Raw genomic sequence first — 22,377 nt, 5'->3', positions numbered from 1 at the left:
AGGGCTTTTGTTTTTGACAACTAGAAAATGTACACATAGAAATGCTACATTACCGTAACAGTTAAAAGGCAATTTCTCTCTGATTCTAAGATTTAGTTTTTGGGGGCACCTGGGTGGCTCAGATTATGATCCTGGGGGTCCTGGGATTAAGTCCTGCATCCGGCTCCCCAAGGGACCCTGCTTCTCCTTTTGCCTGTGTCTCTGCCTCTGTGTCTCTCATGAATAAATAAAATATTTTTAAAAATAAAATAAAATTTAGTTTTCAGGGCTCCTGGGATGGCTCAGTCAGTTAAGCATCTGCCTTCAGCTCAGGTCATGATGCCAGTGTCCTGGGATTGAGCCCCCTCAAATCGGCTTACTTCTAGGTGGGGAGTTTGCTTCTTCCTCTCCCTCTACCACTGCCCCACCTATGCCTGCGCTCTCATGCTCTCTCGCTCGCTCTCTCTCTGTGTCAAATAAATTTTTAAAAAATCTTAAAAAAAAAATAAAATTTAGTTTTAACGTCTGTCAAACCCCACACCAAGCTAGTTAACGATTTTGTTATGTGTTCTGTAATTAGGGAATAATACATGAAAGGGAGATTATAAATTTTATAATTAGATACAATGATAAATGTGTTATGTTTGATACAGTTAGTTTCCCATCCTGAGGTAATCAATAAAAAAATGCTACTCTAATCCCTTCGGTGGTGATGTCCTGTATCAACAACCCTGACTTGCTCCTTCCTCCCTCCAAACTCTATGACACATTGTCCATACATTTTATTCTCCTTCCCTTCCTCTTCTTCCCAGATGTGCTGACTGTACTCAGTTCCTTACATTAATCTTCTAAAACTAGAACTTTTGCCTCCCTCCATTCCATCTTCTCCAATTTCATCTATGTATCTGACACCCAGTATTACACTAAAGGAGTAGTTCTTAACCAGGAGAACTGGGTCCCCTGGGGGATCCTGAGCAATGAATATCTGAAGACACCTCTGACGATCACAATAGAGGGCAAAGGTGACAGGACAGATCACAGCAAAGACAAAAGATCAGGAGTGACCAGCTTGAGAGACCCTACGCTCAGCAATCATCTCTTTCCAATCACTTTTCTTCCTTCTCATATTCTGTTTTTTCCTTTTTTTTTTCTCCTTTGCATTTTTTTGTTTTCTTTTTTTTCCTCCTCAAATTCCTCCCTATGTTAATCGGGTAAACGCATCTGTACAGTCCAAACATTGGTATGTGCATCTCTGTGGGTGTGGTTTATGTGTTGGTATGAATGCTGGTTAGCACAGACACATTCCCATGACTTCCTGGCATGCAGGACACTTAAAAATCATGGGAGTGTGTAAGTGTGTAGTGAGCATCTACATAAATATTAATTTGAGGAGTTTATGATCTATATATTAGATGTGTGTATATGTGTTGAGTTCTTATGTCTTCTTTTTTAAGTATTTAATATTGTATTGCTTTCATACTTGTGCTTCAGTAAAGAGGAGAATACAGCCGTATTTGTATTCATAAAAGTCAAAGGGGCCTGGGGTTGAGTCAGAGACCTGAAGTCACAAGTGCAACTGGTGGTCCCAACTCCATTAAGCGTCTATCTTTCCAGGAAGGCTTCTGGGTATCAACCAAAGGATGGCTCCTGCCACCTAAATCTAAGCCTCAGGTCTGAATCACCTTCACCACATATAAAGGTGTAGAGTCATGTACATTTAAGACAGACGTGTATATAGCCATTATGGTGTATTCATTTAATCCTCAACATCCCAATATAGGAAATTATATTAATCAATTTTACAGAAGGGAAACAGAACCTGAGAAAGGTTAAGAAATGTGCCAATGGCTCTATAGATGGTAAGTGGTAACGTCAAGACAATTTTTAGCGATCTCTGACCACAAAATCCCTGGCCTCAATTATAATACAATACTCATGTCCATGACTGATTTTATAACATCTGCCTTCAGTAGATTAGGAAAGGTTGAAAACACTGTAATCACTCCCCTTAAAACATTTTCCTTCCATTTTGTGCAATTTAAAGACTGTATCATTTCATAAAGAAGAAAGAGTCAAAAAGGGTAAGTAAAAGCTTTCATGGACTTCATGAACACATATTAGCAGAATTATTTTTCCTTTATTAGTTTTCCTTATAACATCTGTAAGAAAATATTAACTGTATATTACTCGATTATTTATTGAATAAGAAAAAGAAAAAAAGTCAGGCACATTAATCACTTCTTTGATTCAAATGATAGAACTTTGATTTTCATGAGATAAAGTTACTCTGTGTTTTTTGGCTTTAAATGATTCCTGTCTTGAAATTCCAAATTAATTATTAAATAAATAAGTGAGCTCATATTCACATGGTTCATTTTCTTCTTAGCATCAGTACTCAGTTGCAGTAAAATAGCCAACGTTCAATTATCTACAGTCTTACAAGGGATCACAGAATAAGTAATCCCAAATGACAGATAATCCCAAAAGCATTTATGTTGGGTTTTAAATTCATTATATGATTCTAGCAGATTTACCACCATAATTATATTCTTTTTCTCAGGCTCATATTAAAATTCATTTGTATTTCTTGAGCACAAGCCAAGTGACAGCAGAAAGGAGGATCCCAGATAAATGCTGAATGACAAAAGGAAGTTGATTTGCTATTAGCATTTTTTTCCTGTAATCAACAGGAAGATAATCAAAAGCTGATCATGAAATTGTATTTCACATTTATTAAACGTCTTATATGATTAATTTTAAAAGATATATTACAATACTAGAACAGAGGGGTGAAGGGCATAGGTTATGGATTTCAGAGTTAGGTTTGTGCTCTGGTTCTGTGACCACAAACAAGTTGCTTATCTTTCTAAACTTCAGTATTTCACTTACAAATGGTGCTGATATTTGTAACTATTTGTAGCATTTGAAGGGAGTTCTGAAGATTAAATTATCGAATACACACTGCCTGACGCAAAGTTAGTTGTGGTTGTATTTTTTTGTTCTAGCTATTATCTATCTTACTCTATAAAATCTATAGTTTATATCCATCTATCTTCCATAAAATGACATGGCCTTTATTATACAATAAATTACATATAACACATTGTAGGCTCCAATGTTAAAATGTGTTCATCATCTGCTATAGCAGAAAACATCTGGAGACATATATGTATTACAACTATCAAAACTAACTAGAAAAGATTAGAGATGCACAATTTCTTGTTTTAAGCTCCATACGGCCATATATGTTTCAAAATTCAAATGTTTAGGATTTTAGGAAGGTAACAGCCCACCTCCAAGAAGGCCTGAGGTGAAGCTGCATCCTCAGACACATGAATATGTCTGCAGTAAAAGAAATAAGCATTTACATGGTCTTTTACATAAAGACTATAAGTATCTGCACACCAGTTTAGTCCAGGTTTTAATTCTAAAGGAGTTTTTTTAAGGATTAAATTTTCAGAACTTTTAAGGATTTTAGAATTATGGACAAGAGATTGTGAGACTAGAATGATACCAATAATATCAATTCTACAGTTTCATTAATATGCTACATATCACAGAATTGTAACTGGTAAGATAATTGAAGAATAAAACAAATCCTTTTCTTGGTTTGCCTAAAATGGTCCTGGATAATTTCTTGTCAATGCAACTCTGAAGAGTACATCAGGCTTAAATAATTGCTCCTTAATTTTATAAAGGACAGAGCAGATATGCTGATTTGTAGAAAGGTGACATATAGACGACACTGTCCCTTTCCCTTGTAATTTCAATTAGGAATTCATTTCTTTCAAAGCCATACATTACCAATGAGCTGAATTATTAGATTTGAGTTTTAATAAGCTATTAATATTTTGATGCTTTCACCGGTCAATACATGAGGTAACAAATAAGTGATGATATGAAAAGGGGCTCATGGTCCTTGGTGGAGGAAGGGAAACTGACTCACATTGTGTCTTCCCACAAGTACAAATATAAATATGCCTTGAGATTAAGCAGAAAGATGACATTTTGATGTTTATTTGTAAGAGATTAAAGGAAAGGGTTTATACTGTTCACTGACACATGAATATTCTTATTATGAGTAAAGGAAAATATTATTAACTATAAACCCAATATATCCAATCAGAAGGGCTTTAAATTACAGAGAAGTTCAGAAGTTAAGTCTGACTGCCAAGGCAAGACTTGCTAAAAATTCTGTTCAACAGGATCATCAATCAACACAAAAGTCCATCATTCAGGTTGTGGTAAATCTTCTGGAATATCTGACATGAGAAGTTCACAGAGGAAAGATGGGATGTATGTGTAATACAAGTAGTATATTAAAAAAAAGATCATAAAAATAAGGATTTCAAAGAAGATGATGTTGGCAACTCTGATGCTGGTTGAGAATGACAGTTTTCAATTCAATCTAACATTAAGGAGTAATAAGAATTAACAGCTTGAAAAGCTTCACTTGCTCAAGTTCATGCAAAGGGAAACTGATAGAAAATATAGGATGATAGACATATATGATATTATAATAATTAAAAATAGGGAATAAAAGCAAAAAAGAGCAATCTATAAATAAAGCAAATTTTAGGGTCAATTTGATAGGTGAATTTTAAATATGACTTTGTGCTTATTGTTAGAATAAAAAGGTAATATGAGTAGTTCTACAGATCACATTATCTCAAAAGGGGACTGCATACATTTTTCACCAATGGTTCAAAAACATGAATTAAATTGCAGAACTTCTTCATGACGGGCTTTATGGGTAAGATCTAAAGCGATGAGATGAAAAATAATCTAAAGTAATATAGGCAAATTTATATCAGATAAAATGTGTGAAAAGAAATGGGAAAATTTAATTTCTGCTAAGGCAGAGTACTTTGTATAAGATCAACTTTTCTGGAGCGAAAGATAAAGGTAAATACATAGGTAATCTAACTGAATAATGACTATACTAATAATTATATCTTGTTTGGTTTAAAATGTAAGACAAAGAAGGAGAGGGATATAGAGAATTAAAGTGTCCCACCATCTTTGCATTGTCTAGAAACAAGCAAAAAAATCTATGGTGGACATTAACAAGTCAAAGGGACAATGCAATCTCTAGGAAAAGCCATTAAAAGTAATAAAATAATATTTATACTAAAAAGCTAGAAAGCTTAATAACAAAAGGGAAAATATACAAAAGAAAGTTTCTGGATTAATACAGAGAACATAGGGAAAGATAATAAAAATATTACAGAAAAAAGGAAGTAAAAAATATAGAGTAAGATGGTATATTTAAATGTAAAGTATCCCACATTCTAGAGTTAAGTAGTCTAGCTTTTAATGTTTTTACATATTTTTATAGTTTAAGTTTTTTAACAACCTAAAAGTGGCAAATCTTGAATGTTAGAATATAAAAGTTGAAACTAAAAGAATGACAAGAATTAGGCAAATACTAAGTCATAAAACGCTTATATAGCTCTACAAATACCAGAAAAAAAAATTGATAGTAAACTAGAGTACGTACTACAAACTAAGATGGACATCTTGTAATGACAAAATGACCTCTCCAAAAGGAATATATACAATAAGTCTCAATTTGTATCACCTAAAAAATACCCTCCAAAAGAAAAACATAAAGGAGTAAAACGAAAAATAGACAAATACATATCTAAGTGTGAGATTTTAACACATTTTTCTCAACAACTGATAAAGTAAACAAAATATGAGTAGGAATATAGAAGATTTAAAAAGAAAATATAATTAATAAACTTTTTTTTTTACTTCACCATTTTAGAACAATGTACCTAATATCTCCCCCAATAAACAGATTTTCAAAGTACTCATGAACTATTTATCAGAATCTGAACATACCATGAGATAAAAAGTAAGTCTTAACAAATTCGAAGAGTTAACATTCTTCAGCATATGTTCTCTGACAACAATGGAATTAAGCTAAATATCAACTACAAAAAAATAACTAAAAAATTCCATGGTATACCTTGAAGTCAGTCCATAGGGTTAAAATTAGAATAAAAATTAGAAAATATTTTTAATCAAGTAAGAATCAAAATAGGATATGTAAAACTGTGGGATATAATTAAAGGTGTGATTAGATGAGTATTTTTGCCCTTAAAACATGTATCAGAAAAGCAGAAAGGCTGACAATCAATGATCTAAGAATCTAAAGAAGAAAAAGAAAAGCAAATTAATTCTAAATAAAAACAAGAATAAACATAACACCAAAACTAATTACATAGAAAACAAATACGCAACAGAGGACTGCCTCAAAACCTCAAATTTGTTATTTAATAGACTAATAAATTCATAAACTCGCTGCAAAACTGATTAAAAAAGGGGAGAGATAAGTCAGTCATTAACAATGTCAGGACTGAGAAACAAGGATCTAAGCCCACACAATTAAAATAGAGAAATTGTTTATTAAGTACAGTTTACTAAAACTGATACAAGAAAGAAAAGGAAAACCTGAAGGTTCCTGTATCTATTGAAGAAATTGACTTTACTCTCTCACTAAAGAACTTCTAGGCCCAGATTTGCTTTATGAATCAATTATTTCAAACCCATTATTATGGAGTAATTAAGAAATAACCCAAATCTTACACAAAACCTTCCCAAGAATAAAAAAAGAAAGAAAACATTTCTAAATGTTTTTATGAGGCTGCCATACTTGCTATCAAAAACGGAGAAAATTCAAGAACAGGAAAAATTATAGTTTTAGAAGTCAGGAGAGTCATTATTCTTGAAACTGAACAGTGATGGAATATGAACAAGACATATAAATCCCTTTTTATCTGGGTGGCAGTTACAGGTCTGTGTTAACTTTGTAAATATTTCACAAATAGCACAATTATAATTTATGCACTTTTCTGTGTGTGTTATATGTCAAATTAAAAATAAAAGTTACCTAAAAAAAAAAAAAAGAATGAATGAGCCAACCCTTTAGCTTAGAACTCCTGCAGGTCAACATTAATCCCTTAAACAAAATTATGTGTACATTATCTGAAGAGTAAAGTTGTTATCTAGAAGAATAATGTTATCTATTCAATATTCTGAACTCTCAAGTTTTTGCAGACAGTTTATGGATTACCGAGACTCCTCAGGGGCTTACCTGAAAACAAGGTAAAATACAGCAGGAGGGCAATTACTCTTGACAGAACTGGTAGTGGTGAGATAATGAGATTAGACCCTGGCAGGAACCTGGGCCCAAGATAGAACATGGAATGTGGGTCAGCCTCCATCAATTAAGAAAAAAAGGGTATAAATCTGGGAGTACCTAGGAAGCCACTGGCCTTACTGGATATTTTACTTGGCTAAGATATCCTTAAGAAGTAGGTATGGAAGAGCTACATGGAGTGAGGAAAGGAAGTAAGTTAAGTATTTTTTGAATGTCTAAAACCAAAAAGACAAGACATATCAGGTGTCGGCAAAAATCTGGAGATAAAGAAATTCTTGTGCACTCTTGATAGGAATGTAAATTGGCACAGACACTGTAGAAAATAGAAAACAGTAAAGAGGTTACTAAAAAAATTAAAAATAGAAATACCATATGATCTAGTAATTCCACTACTGGGTGTTTACCCAAATAAAACAAAAACACTAATTTGAAAAGATATGCACCCCTATGTTTATTGCAGCATTATTTACAATAGCCAAGATATGGAAGCAACTCAAGTATCCATCACTAGATGAATGGATATAAAATGTGGTGTGTACACACACACACACACACACACACACACACACACCCACACAAACTGAAATATTACACAGCCGTTAAAAAGGATAAGATCGTGCCATTTGTGATGACATGGATGGACTCAGAGTAAAATGCTAAATGAAGGCAGACTGAGAAAGACAAATATATGATTTCACTGATATATAATATCTAAAATACAAGTGAATAAACAAAGAATAGAGTCAGACCTATAAATATAGAGAACAAAGGGATGGTTGCTAGAGGAAAAGGTGGGTAGAGGAATAGGCAAAATGGGTGAAGGGGAGTAGGGTATCCAGGTTTCTAGTTCTGGAATGACTAAGCCATGGGAATAAAAGGCACAACACAGAGAATATAGTAAATAGTATTATAATACTGTTGTATGGTGACAGATGGTAGTTGCACTTGCGGTGAACACAGAATAATGTACTGCATTGTTGAATCATTTGTACACCTGAAACTAATGTAACATTGTGGATCAACTACACTAAACAAAAAAAAATTTTTTTTAAAGCACTAATAGGGGCTCCTGGGTGGCTCAGTCGGTTAAGCATCTGACTCTTGATTTCAGCTCAGGTCATGATCTCAGAGTCATCAGATCCAGTCCTGCAATGGGCTCCACGCTAAGCAGAGAGTCTGCTTGAGATTTTCTTTCTCCCTCTACTTCTTCCCCCACTTGTGTTTTCTCTCTCAAATTGAAAAAAAAAAATCTTAAAAGGCATTGTCTGATAAATTTTTGAAATGTTCTAAGAAACAGTCAAGCTTTTAGGAGTGAAGGTCTCAAATGCTAACTGTGGGAATCCAAATAGTCAGAGGCAGAAGAAATCAATGAAGCTTCATGAAAGTAGATACTTTTATTTCCTTCACTGCTATATCCCCCAAAACCCAGAATGCTTGAATAAATAAATGAAATGAAGCTGGCGCTATTATATGCTTCTCTTAATCCTATTTGCTTATTTCTCTCTTATGTCCTTTGGAATTGAATTGACCACTACACCTATCATATTTTCATGGTTTTAAGCCTAAAGAATTTTCATTATGTCAAATCTGTGTGTTTCATCAAAAGAATTTTCATTATGTATATCACATGTGTAATAGCAATTGTAAGTTGAATCATATTAAAATGAAAGGTGAAAAACCATCACATAATTTTACCACAGAACATTCTAACAGATTCAGCAATGGATCTAAGGGAGTGATTTTATTCGCTTTGGCCATTTGATAATAGCCTGCTAAAACAATCTAATCAATGATCAATTTGACCTGTTTTGCTTTCATCTCTGCTTCCCTATTAAGTGAGAACTTCAATAAAGAGAGAAATTACTTTGATAGATTCAACCTCTAAAAATAAGCACAAGGGAAGCTAAGCCTAAACATGAAATGAGCCAAGAGAATCACCTGAGGAGTGACCTCCTAATATAGCTTTATTAAATATGATCTGAGATTTCTAACATTTTGTTACCTAATTTAAAAATAGATGGCAATTCTCAAAATACTCTCTGTCAAATTTTCTTTTGCTTTAGATTTGATGTGGTTGTTGTGTTTCTACTATTTAGAAACAACCTACATCTTACTTACACCGCTTAAAATCAGTAAAGCTCTGACTAAAATATTATGTAATCTAAGCACCCAGAAGTGAATTACTAAAACTCTACTTGATAATTCTTCTCCTATGTTCACATTGGTTTTGTAGATTTTACTGAAAATTATATAAACCTTTGCTCAGCCTGAACTCTTTAGTGTACCATTTTATTAAAAAAATAATAATGTATGAACTTGAATGTGTTCTATTTCTGTTCCAAGTAAAACTATGTGAAACGAAAAGATTTAATATACTACTCTCAGAGGAAAGAAAATGTAGGGTTATTGAATATCAGTAATGTACTTCAAAATATCTAGAAATAATTCACACTATGTATCCAAATCCTCTACTATAGTATTTAAATTAAGAAGATATTCAGAATTTATAACGTGAATAGTAAACATATGGCACCACTCAAAAAAGGCACTGAAGCAAATAATTCATTAAAAATGTAAATGAATACAAGTGAACTTGGTTAGAAAAGTCATGTCAGGGAACCAAAGGCTACTATAGCAGAGGAAAAGGCAAGGTTGAAGACTGTTCACAGGGGAGAATTCTGATGAGGTCAAGTACAGCCTCCAGAGCTGTGGACTACTTATTAAGGAAGCAGCAGTTCTGAATTTTTATTACTGAGCTTTTTGCTCACCTTGTAATGATATCAGATAAGGTATTTATGAATTGTCTGAATATTTGACCTTGGGACTATTTTATGGATAGTAGATGTATTGCTTTTTGTGGGGAAAAAAAGGCAGTTCTACAAAGGCAAATCACTCAGATTATCAAAAGACAAAAAGGAGAGATATCCCCTGTGAAACATTTCAGGCCTGTTGAATAAGTTTAAGCAATTATGCACTACAGTAAATTAGAACAGATTATAAATCAATTAATCTTCCTAGAAGTAGTATAGCCATGTCAAATAATGACATGATGCCCTTTTTACAATAAAATTTAGTACTGATAAATTCAGTTATTTAGGAAAATGTAACTGCAGCAATGCCAGTCTATTCTGAATTATAATCTACTCAATAATGGTCTTCTGTTTTCTTTAGCACAGAGCACTGACTTTAAACAGAAGCGAAGTACTTGTATAAGCTCGGGGAAAAAGACAGGCACACCCTTTTATACCACCCACCAATTTGACAAATGGCTTACTCTGAGGGAAACCAGTAACTGCTACCAGTTCAAGTCACTGTAACTAAGAAATGTGGGACAACTGATCATCACGATTTAATAATTATATTATTAACGCTTTTTCAAGCATTAGTTTCTAAAGGTTTCAATGATAGCTTTCTTTTAAGTAACACCTCACGAAAATGTCTTAGGTTAAATATTAAATTTTAAACAATGTTTTAAGAATCATAGCTCTTTGTCTTTATTAAGTTGCATATATCTAGAGCTATTCCTAAATATCAGATTTGAGTTATAATTCCAAGGATGAGATATAAAATAAATACATGGTTAGTAACAATTTGGGTATGGTTCACTACTGTTTTAAAACTACCTCTATTTCAACAGTTATCCACCTTAATTTTTCATATATCATATGTAAAGGAATAAAAAGAATATAGTAATTACTGACTAATTAGATCATCAACTACTCTATCAAAAATTTTTTTTGATCATTTACTTTTGTAATATTTAAACTAGGCAAAAAACACAATTAACATAGGTAAGCATGGTATGTAAATAATTATTTCAATAAATGAATTTCTATGAAGTATAATAAAACAGACATCCCTAATCAGCTTCTCTTCTTTTCTAATACATGCATTTATTCCCTTAGGAGTCACAAATAACAGTTTTACAGCATCCTACAAATTTCAATATACAGTATTTCCATTTTCATGCAATTCTAAATTTTTTTTTAGTTTCCATTATAATTTCTTCTCTGATTCAGGAGTTATTTATAAAGACTTTAAAATTTGAAATGTATTTTTTTACTCTATGACTTCTAATTAAATGCAGTAGTCAGAAAATGCAGTCAGTGTGACAGGAATTTTTAGAAATCGGATAAGGCTTGGTTTTACTATTTTTGGTACATTTTTGCAGTTTTGAAATTTTTGAAAGCTTTTTTTTTCCAAATTGTTGGAGAGATCTTCGCTATGTTTATTCCATTTACCTTATTAGTTATGTTACATAAATGATCATTATTTTTATTAGCTTTTTCTGTTTGACATCAAAACAACTGACAAAGGTATAATGAAATCTCAATCCATATCACAGAGGGTCTTTCAAGTTTTTATCTTCAATCAATTTTGCTTTATATATTTTCATTCTACTTTTCTAGTTGCTTACAAGTTTACAACTGTTATATCACCCCAATAAATATGTAGTGAAATTCTCTATCTCTACCTAATTATATTTTATGTACTAAAGGCTAAATGGTCTTAAACAAAATGGGCAAACCTCCATGGTAAACCTGTTGTGATCCTTTTACTTTCAATCTTTATTTGTTTTTAGGTTTAGGTGTGTTTCTTATAAACCACATATAATTGTGCTTTTAAATCCAAACCAATCTCCATCTTTTGGCTTTTGTGTTTAGTACACTGCATTAGTTTTCTACTGCTGCATACAATTCATCATAAACTTAGTGGCTTAACACAAATTTATTATCTTGAAGTTTCTGTGGGTTGAGAATTCAGCATATTTTAGCTGGGTGCTCTGCACAGGGTCTCATAGGCTAAAATCAAGGTTTCACTTGATTAAGCCTTCATTTACAGGTTCAACTTGCATGTACCTACGGTGGGGCAGACAGAAAATCTTGGAGGCCAGCCAGGATTCAGCCTACCATAGTTATTTACATTTATTATGATCAGGGATATTTGGCTTTTTAAAAAATCACCTTTTTCCTTCTTATTTGTCCTGTTTATTTGTTCTCACTACCAATATTAAAAAATGTATAGTAAAAGAAAGAGAGATGATTATTATTATTTTTTGTTTGTTTGTTTCCTGTTGTCTTATACATTTTCCCCCAATTCTACTAGTTTGGGAAATTATGTACTATAACTCTATTCTTTCTGTAATTACTCCTGAATTCTTACCAAGCCAATTAACAATGTCATAGACAAACAACAACAGAAACTAACTCCCAGTTTTCTCTCCAAACTTAACTATTAACCATAATTCAATATTTTAATTCTACCGTTTAATAATCCTACAAATCAGGGCAGCCCGGGTGGCTCAGCGGTTTAGCGCCGCGTTCAGCCCAGGCCGTGATCCTGGGAACCCGGGATCAAGTCCCACATCGGGCTCCCTGCATGGAGCCTGCTTCTCCCTCTGCCTGTGTCTCTGCCCCTCTCTCTGTGTCTCATGAATAAATAAATAAAATCTTTAAAAAAAAAAAATAATCCTACAAATCAAATATTAATAGTATTAGTTTAAGAAAAAAGTGTATATTTTTATGAAATGTTTACCGATTTCTTTGGTCACCATTCTTTTTTACATTTCAGGTAATCCTTTTGGTATCCTTCCATTATCTTCCACATGTCAGAATCCTTCAGATGAATATTTTAGAATTTCCTTTACTTAGGTCCTCAGTTTTTGTTCATATAAAAATATCCCTGTTTTTGCTCATATATTCAAAAGATCTTTCACAGAATTACAAAATAGTGACTATACAACTTTATGTTGACAAGTTCTCCCAGTATTTGAAAATACTACCCGACTTTCTCCTAGCTGCCATTGTTAATATTGAGAAGTTGGATAGCAGTCTATTGGTGTAATTCTTTGTGAAGTGATGTCTTTATCCTGCTATTTTTGTGAACTTCTTTGTCATTTTTGAGTTTTGGGTTTGTTTTCATTTTTCAAGTTTTAACAAAAGTGTAGCCTATCCATTGACATATATATATATATATACATATTTTTTAAATATATATATTTTAAAATATATATATATTTTTAAAAATATATAAAAATAAAAATAAAAAAATATTTTTAAAAATATATATATATTTTAAATTCTATATTCTATATATATTTTAAATTCTCTTTGGTTCGTGATCTTGGTCAGCCCTAGCTCTAATACAGACACTGTTTTCAGGTTAAGTCTAGTTTATGGCTTCATGATATCTTAATATGTACATTTATATGCACACATGCATTTGTCATTGTGTAGACTGGGAAGAGAACAATTGGGAATGGTAGAAGGAACTCAATTGGGAATGGTAGAAGGAACTCAAGATCTCCCTTATCTGTTCTCTAATTGTTTTGTAGGCAGGATGACTTTCCAGAGTACCCAGTCCTCCATACTACAGGAAGGAGTACTGTCCACAAAGAACAATTTACCAAAACATTTTCTTAAAAAAAAAAAAAAAAAAAAGAATTCTTTAACCATGGATTTTTCTAAAAGTAATTTCCTTCATTGCTCTTGGATATTTTTTCATTACCATAACTTGTGCCATAAGTAATACAATTTCCCATAATACTATGTTATTTCCCAATTTTGAATAAAGTGCATGCCAATTATAAAATCCAGCTGACTCAGCATACTGGTCTCACCTGCCTGAGAGAGCTATATAGGCCCTCTAAGCAACCCTCACACACAACATTAAAATGATCACAGGCAAAATTTCCTTTAGGCAAAACTTTGTAATCGGGCAACAGAAGTAGGGGGAAAAATCACTACTTCATATTCAGTAATGTGTTGAAGTATTCTCTCCATCAAATGTTTCCACACACCACAGTTCATTGTTTGTATATATGGATAGATATAAAGATAAAAAAAATAGTTTGCTCAACCAGAAATGACTACAAATACTGCTATGTTTATTCACTTCTTCTTAAACTTTATCTAGGTATTCTCACACCTCATCCTGGCCAGACAAGTTAAGGAATGTCAGAGGATACATGTAACTGCTTACATGATACAAAATAGTTGTTTGATATATCTTTTCTTGGATCTGGAGTACTTTCCCTCAAACAGATGTTTATCTAGTTAATAAATTCTTTTATAAAATCTTTTTTTTAAGATTTATTTATTTATTCATGATAGATGTAGAGAGAGAAAGAGAGAGGCACAGGCATAGGAGGAGAGAGAAGCAGGCTCCACGCCGGGAGCCCAACGCAGGACTCAATCCCAGGACTCCAGGATCACGCCCTGGGCCAAAGGCAGGCGCCAAAACGCTGAGCCACCCAGGGATCCCCATAGTTAATAAATTCTTATTATATAATTTAGTTGTTACTTTTTCTTAGTATTTTAGCTATCATAAAGGACTTCATGATAAAATAGTAATAACTCTACTGGCATTTTCTCTTGACCTTCAAATCTGAAAAGGTATTAATGGATATCTCTCATGAATCTTAGACTCTTAATGGAGCATAAGAGTTACATTGACCTTATATCTGGTTTTAGAAAAACATAAACTCAAAGTAAATTTAATTAAATTACCTACTCCACAACCTCTATTCACACTGGAAAATTACATTCTATATGGATAATTACATAAAATTATACAGATGCTAATAAAAAGGCAAAAAAAATTTTTTTCATTTTCCTATAGGGATTACAGAAACATAAAATTCAACCTTAGAAATTTGATGTTTCTTACATAAAAGTACTTTCTCATTTGGACATGCTGTGGGAGCTATTCTAAGTAGGCAAAATTAAAAGAGGAGTGAAGAACAACAAAACTGTAAAGAGGGTGCAAAACTTCTATTAATTATTTCAAAATATTCCTGGCCTGAAATACTATGCTGAACACTTCTCATAATTCCTCAAAGTTCTCATTCTCTCATTTGACCCACAGGCCTCTCCTATTTTGGAGTCCAACTTCTCCAGCAACATCAGATTTACCTTCCTAAAAGAGAGATTTTCTAGCCAGAAAAAGTAGGCAGGGTAAGAAGCCAGAGAATGTCATGGAAGAAGCTTCCATTTAGATAGGGTGGGTCACAGAAGGCTTGCCTGATAAAATGAAATTGGATATGAAACCTGGATGAAATAAGGAAGATACTCAGTGAAGAGTGCTCCAGAGGATCTGTGAGTGCCATGAACAGGCAGTGGGCTGAGTATGCTTGAGAAGTTCTAAGGAGGCCAGCAGAGGGGGAATAGGAAACGAGAGATAATGATTCAGACAGGGGAGAAAGGAACCAGGTCACATAGTATCTTTTTAGTATCTTTTAGTATCATGGCAATGATTTTTTGTGTGTGAAATCTTTGAATAGAGGTGTGATATGGTCTAAGTTATGTTTAAAAGGACCATCTTGGCTGTGATGAGAATAACAGACTCTGCAGAGGAGCAAGAACTTTCCACAGACTGTAGGAAAAATCCCAAACTACCAAGAATGTCAATCAAGGCATTAAAACAGAGGATAGACCTAAATCCTCCAGGTTTTCAAATATTCTGGACTACCTGTTGTTCAGTGAGTATTACACTCCTATGCACATCTTTTTATCTTTGCTGATGCTACTTCTTATACCCAAAATATCATTTATTTTTTTCACTGCTCAGCAAAATTCTACTTATCCCTCAAGGGTGAGCTCAAATGTTACTGGTTTGTAACGCCTACCTCCACGATCCTGGGATATTCGATGTCTTTCCTGCTACTCTTCTATGGTGACAATTTGAATGTGACACAAACTTGGGAACAAAAAGAAAATAGAATAAGGGGTATGAAGATAATGAGACATTGTAGGCAGTTACTATAACACTATGCAAACAAATGTTGGAATCTCCATAAAAGCAAAGATCAGATATGAAAACTATAATACGTAACACACAGAAATAAAATATTTTGAAGAGAAGGTACATACAAATTTTCCATTAATTACATCGACACTATGCCATTTGAGATCAATCCTACAAAGTTATTAACAACAATAACAAGAAAATTATGTAAAGAGGTAGAGGACCATGGGGCTTCAGGGGTGTGGCAAGTTGGAGACTTTGGGGCAAATCCAAGAAGGCCATTTTTGTGAACTGTAAGCATGGAACACAGTCACGCCTACTCATTTACATACCGTCTGTGGTTGCATTGGTAGGACAACAGCAGAGGGAAGCTATTACTTCAGACCATATGATCCATAAGGTTTGCAGAATCTAAAATGTTTACTAATTGGCCCTTTACAGAGAAGGTTTGCTGACCCCTGTTCTATCCCACCTTACCTGAAGCTCCTTAACTACCTGAGATTCTCAAATCCTGTTCCTTCGGTTCTCAATGACTATGGGGGCCATTCCTTTTGCCTAGAGCAGGGCTCTCTATCTCCTCTACCCAGCTAAACTCTTTTCTCCTTTAAAACTGAGCTCATACCATCTGTCTAATAAAATGCTCCCCTCTGCCCAGTGTATAGAGAGAGACCCTTCTTGGGTCCACAGCAAGTCATGCATACCTAGAACTTCACACACAGCTCTCTTAATTATTTATTTTCTCCCACCCCAATTAAATATTAGATTGCTGAGAAAAGGAAATGGTTAGGGACTTTGCCTTTCTTCTCCTAATGAACAAATATAAAACTTTTCAACTTGTATAGTTGGTATTAGACCCAGACTAACTCTGAGAGACAGTTAAATGAGTCAGAAGGAAATTCAAATTCAGTTCATTGCCTCATACTACCATCAGCATGGTAAACTAACTGCATGCCGTAAGTTAAGGGAAAAAAACACATAAAGAATTATTGTAATAAAACATAAATGTAGCATCTTTGGTCTTTATGAGGAATTACCTCCCATGTGATGGAGGTTGCTCTGTCACTTCCAGCTGCTTCCATATGGCTGTAGCCATGACTCACCCGTTCCCTTCCTAATTTGCTGCTTCAAAACTACTTTTAGAGCTGGAAAACAAAACAAACATGTGGTAAAACTAGTGTCTAAAATTAGAATAAATAGGCTTTTAAGGACCTGTGGGATTTTCGTTCACAGGTGCATGAAAAGGGCCGCTCTTCCAAAGACAATTTTTCTAAATTCCAGATTCTTGGTTATGTTCTAAATAGTGTTTTTCTTGAAACAGAAACCTAGTACAATTAACTGGCCTATTATGGAATGGAAAACTGCACCTTGACCTGTTGGAAGAAAAAAAATCTATAAAGACTTTCTGCCTTTAAAAAGAGTAGACTTGATGTTATTAGCAAACAGATGTTATTATCACTGTGCTAAAAAATATGAACCCAACTCTTAATAAGGCTGATACCTTAAAAAAGTTAATGTCTGAAACAGAACTCTTTTTATGTACCTATTTATAATCATTAATTTCTAAACCCACTTTCTAGAGATAACAAAAGTCAAATTTCAGGAGTCATTGCCAAGTGAAAATTAAACAGAAATTAAGAAAACAGAGCTTTGGAAATGAAAGGTGTATTAAGGGAAATCATTCCATTTTTATAACTCAAGATTTATAAGTTATTATTTACAAAGCCAGAGATTTCATTTTCAGTCTGTATTTTGGCATCTGCATAGAATCATTAATAAATGCTATTTTATACTGAAGAGGAATAAAATCTAGAATAATATTTTTTCTTTAATATTTCCTAATGTTTAAAGCAGTAAAATAATTGTTTTCATCCAATTAGCAAGATAAATATTTTGCTTATATTTAATATGAGAGAGTCCAAAATATTTCAATCAACACAAACACAAAATGAAATCTAGTCAAAGTTCTCCTGATTATAAATCTAAGGAAATAAATTATTTAGTACAACAAAATGGATAATACAGGCCTAATTACAGTTTGACAAGGTCAAGAGAATTTCACTTTCCAGTTTTTTTTGTGTAGAATTATTGTCCCATATGAAAAGATTTTCAAATAGTTTCACTGCCATATAAACTTTGCCTCCTCTGTATACATTAGATAGTGGCATTTTTTTGCACACTGCAGTGCTTTTCCTTAGGATTTTTTAAAAAGCAAACTGTATTGTTCATCTAAGTTGTTCATAGACAGAGCTAAAAGTACTCACTGTATATAAGACCTCATTTATACCAAAAGTTAAAACAATTCTCTGCATTGGCTTCCCCATTCCAATTCACTCGTAACTTTGGAAATCTGATCCTGGTCCTAGCAAAAGGTCATGAATTTTTTTCTTCAGCGTTTTACTTTTAGTGTTAATGGTGGGATGGAACCAAATCTTAATTTGATTAATGTGGAATTATGTTATTTAGAAGACATTTATAAAATGTATTATAAGATAAAGTCAGGTGACTAAGTTTCCTGCATCAGTACAACTCAAAATAAATAGGCTGATTTATGGCTTTGTCTAAAAAATGAACAGAAATTAAAAACTATGGACTCGTGTAATGTTTTGTTGGCTCATTCAATCTTGTCTTCACGACATTTTAAAAAACAAAGCTAAGTGCTCTGCTTGATTAAGACAGCAGTAGCTTAGTTCTCCTTGTCTCTTATTTGGTCAGCCCTCCTGATTTCTACCATCTATACATCCATCACAGGCATTAGAAATACTGACTGCTGCAGATGAATCCTGAATTTTAAAAATTCCTGTTCTAAAAAAAATAAAATAAAAAATAAAATAAAAATTTCTGTTCTTTAAAATTTGAAGGACCTAACCTTTTGGGGATTTTCAGAACGACATTTTATTCCAGTTTTATTGAGATAAAATACTGTATTAACTTTAGGTGTACAACATTATTGATATATGTATATATTGCAAAATCATCACCATAGTAATGTTAGCATTCATCACCCACAGAGTTAACTATTTTTCTCTTTGATAACTTTTAAGTTATCTACTTTCTTAGCAACTTTCAAATATATAGTATAGTATTATTAAGGATAGTCACCATGGCTTATATTATGTCCCCACAACTTATAACTGGAAGTGTATACTTTTTGACCACCTTCATCCATTTCCCCCACAATCCCACCACCCATCTCTGGCAAACACTGTTCTGTTTCCACGGGTTCATTTTTTTTTTTTTTTTTTTAGTTACACATATAAGTGAAATCATAGACTATTTTTATCTTTCTCTGACATATTTTACTTAGTATAAATGCCCTCAAGGTCCATACAAGTTGTTGCAAATCTCAGGATTTCTTTCTCTTTTTTTTATGAATAATATTCCTCTCCGTATGTGTGTGTACGTATGTGATACCACATTTTCTCAGAAATTTATCTTCCTAAATCATTTTTCTTTGGGTCATTTTTGACTTTCATCTAAATTATGGTCAGAATACACTGACATAGAGCTAGAAAAATAATATGCTAAAGTAAACAAATTTGTTCTTGGACATTATTGTATCAAATGAATGTGGAGTTAAAGAACTAATTCTGAATTTCAAAACAAGCAAATGAATTTAGTCAATAACACTGGAAATACTTCTTAAATCATTAAGAAATAAGACTTGTGGTCTGAAAATAGTCTGGATGACAAATGTCGAACGTAGAACTCAATTTTAGACTTTGAGTTTTTGTTTTAATGACAAAAAAAAAACATTTAAGCAATCATATTGCATCAGCCCGTATTTTATTGCTCAGGGGTCACTTAAATAAAAATGATAATATTTGAAACATGAGAACCAATGATAAAACCCAAAACCAATGCTTCTAATGTTTTGATATGTTGTCTTATAATCATTTTAAAAGAACTGCAAATATTTTGAACCAGAAGCAGTACAAATTAATGTGCATTAACACAGTTCATTTGTATATTATAAGGCAAAATATGAATGGAGACAATTATGGAAAGGCTGTATAGAATGGCCTAAGAAACTATCTCACACTCAGGCAAAGTCTTTATGGCAAAAGGTAATCCTCAACCTTCATGTTTCTTTTCATTCTATTGTTACATTAGTGCCTTTGTAAACTGTCTTCTGGGAAATGAAAAAAAAAAAAAGTCAACCTTGAACACAAAATTTATTACTAATACAGTAACCGTGAGGATGACCGCTAAATTAAAAATACCTTTTCCAAACAATTACCAGGGCTAATGTCAACATAATATTGCCTCCTCTTTTTAACGTGTTGTCAAGTTTGTTGTTAGCTGTTAAATAAAAGATTATGGCTTATTACACATCTTTTTACTAATAAGCAACTTTAATGAGAACAGTAGTAAATTCATTAAAAATTAAAATAGTCATTTGCATGAGAAAAAATGAGTGATTCTATCAAAGTCTCAAAAGTTTCTCTTGTTGAAAAGACAAAGCCTTAGGAATGTGTGGTGTAGTGCTCCAGAAGACAGATAAATTTAAATGTCCTTGCCAAATTGGTAACTGCCTTACATAAAAGGGTGACATTCAGTCGAAGACTACAAGGTGGTATAGTTAGGGATTTTTCTTTTTTTGTAAACTGGAGAGACGTGACAGGGAAGGACACTGTAAGGTTAAGCACGAAAGGAAAGCAGATGAAGGTACCACTGGCCCAAAGTGATTCAGCAGCAATAACACAGTAGTCTACTCAGTCTACTCCATCCATATCTAGTCAACATCCCATTATTTGCCAAGCTTTGGGCAGGGTGCTACAGGGTAAAACAAATGCATACCTGTCTTTACCTCAAGGGGCTTATAAACTGATGTGAAAAAAAGGCATGCACATATAGTAAATTCACTTGTAAGGCACAATTTGACAAAAGGTAGGATATTTGCCTCTAAGAGACAATTGACATTTTAACAAAGTCAAATTTTGTTGGAAAAGTCAAAATTTGAGCTTGTGATATCTAACAATTTGTGAGATAAACCACATTCCTATTCCCCATTGAGTGGCTATTCTACTATAAAGGACAAATTCTGAGAAAATGGAGTGATAGCCACTTAATTATAGATACAAGTTACTAGAGAAAGCATTGGCCTTTCTAGAGTACCTCCCCCAAGTTTAATACAGTTGAAAAAAAAACAAAAAAACAAAAAAAACAGAGTCTTCTTTGAACACTATGTTAAAAGTGTAAGTCCCCTACTTGGTCTTCAAAGGTCTACAAAACAAAATTCCAGTTTACTTATCAGTCTCATTTTTCAGAATAAGATGTGATTCTTTCTTCATTTGGAGGATGAAGGATCCTTCATTGAGGATATTAACAATACTACTTCCTAAACTTGTTCTGAGAATGAAATGCATTAATATGTCTAGAACACAACTGTACCTGTATTTTTCTTTTCCCTCAGCTGAAGAGCACATCCATACCCTCTTGTGGATCTGAATTTTTTTCATCTTCAGATTAGTGTTAAGTACAGCCTCCTCAATCAAATTTTCTCAGACAACACAAACCTCCACAACCACTTGCTCCAGGGTCCATGACCTCTTCCAACAGATGCACAAAACTTCAAAATTGATAATTAATAAAAGACCTGTGTAATCACTCTCATTGTCCTCTAATCCAATCATACTTTCATCTTCACTGTTCTACTAGGCAGTATCCCCTTTAGATCAGGTATTCTGAATCCAGGACTTCAAGGGCTCTGGCTCTGATCTTCCTCTGGCCACATCCCTGCCCCAAAGGGGGAGGAGACTGGCAGGCCAAGAGAGGATGAGTATACTCAGAGCTGCACTTGCCTTCTGGAACAGTACTACCCAACAGAACTTTCTGCAATAATGAAAATGTTAGTTATCTTCACTGTCCAATATGGCAGCCACCAGCCCCATGTGGCTGTTACATATTTCACATATGAAATATGACTAGTGTGGCCAAGGATTTTATTTAAATTGATGTACATTTAAGCTTAAACAGCTACATGGAACCAGTGACTGGCCACAATATTGGCCACTGAGAATTGTTATCAAAACCACCAATGGGGGCAGCCCGGGTGGTTCAGCAGTTTAGTGCCACCTTCAGCCCAGGGCATGATTCTGGAGACCCAGAATCGAGTCCCATGTCGGGCTCCCTGCATGGAGCCTGCTTCTCCCTCTGCCTGTGTCTCTCTGCCTCTCTGCCCCTCTCTCTGTCCTTTCATGAATAAATAAAATCTTAAAAAAAAAAATGGCTCAAAAAAAAACATAGACCATCAGTGAATTATTTCCTTGCTGTCAATTCACTATTTACTTGCTTATTTTCATCTTCTTTGATGTTTCATAATATTCAATACTACAGAACATTCACTTCATAGGTATTTGTTTCTTTTGCACTCTGGAGCACCATACTTCCCTGGGGTTTTTTTGCCTATGCTCCTTGTAGTCTTCTTACTGACTCCACTTACTGTTCTCAAGCTTTTAGTATTGACATTCCTCAGGGCTTAGTCC

At 33.6% G+C, this 22,377-nt stretch overlaps 1 protein-coding gene across 17 annotated transcripts in view; it reads right to left on the bottom strand.

The window, feature by feature from the left end:
* KLF12 (KLF transcription factor 12) overlaps positions 1-22,377 on the bottom strand; it is a 590,400-nt gene that overhangs the window by 165,232 nt on the left and 402,791 nt on the right. For 3 of the 17 annotated variants that reach the window (XM_072782800.1, XM_072782801.1, XM_072782803.1), the window contains one exon: positions 15,774-15,844. The exons of 12 other annotated variants lie outside the window; for them this stretch is intronic. The gene's annotated coding sequence lies outside the window, so the exon portion shown is untranslated. Of the gene's footprint in view, positions 1-15,773; positions 15,845-16,926; positions 17,035-22,377 lie in introns of all 17 variants that reach the window. 2 more of the 17 variants (XM_072782799.1, XM_072782798.1) reach the window with 1 other exon arrangement.

This window comes from Canis lupus, chromosome 17 (genome assembly GCF_048164855.1).
Source record: "Canis lupus baileyi chromosome 17, mCanLup2.hap1, whole genome shotgun sequence".
NCBI lineage: Eukaryota > Metazoa > Chordata > Mammalia > Carnivora > Canidae > Canis > Canis lupus.
This window is presented reverse-complemented; position numbering and strand designations above follow the sequence as displayed.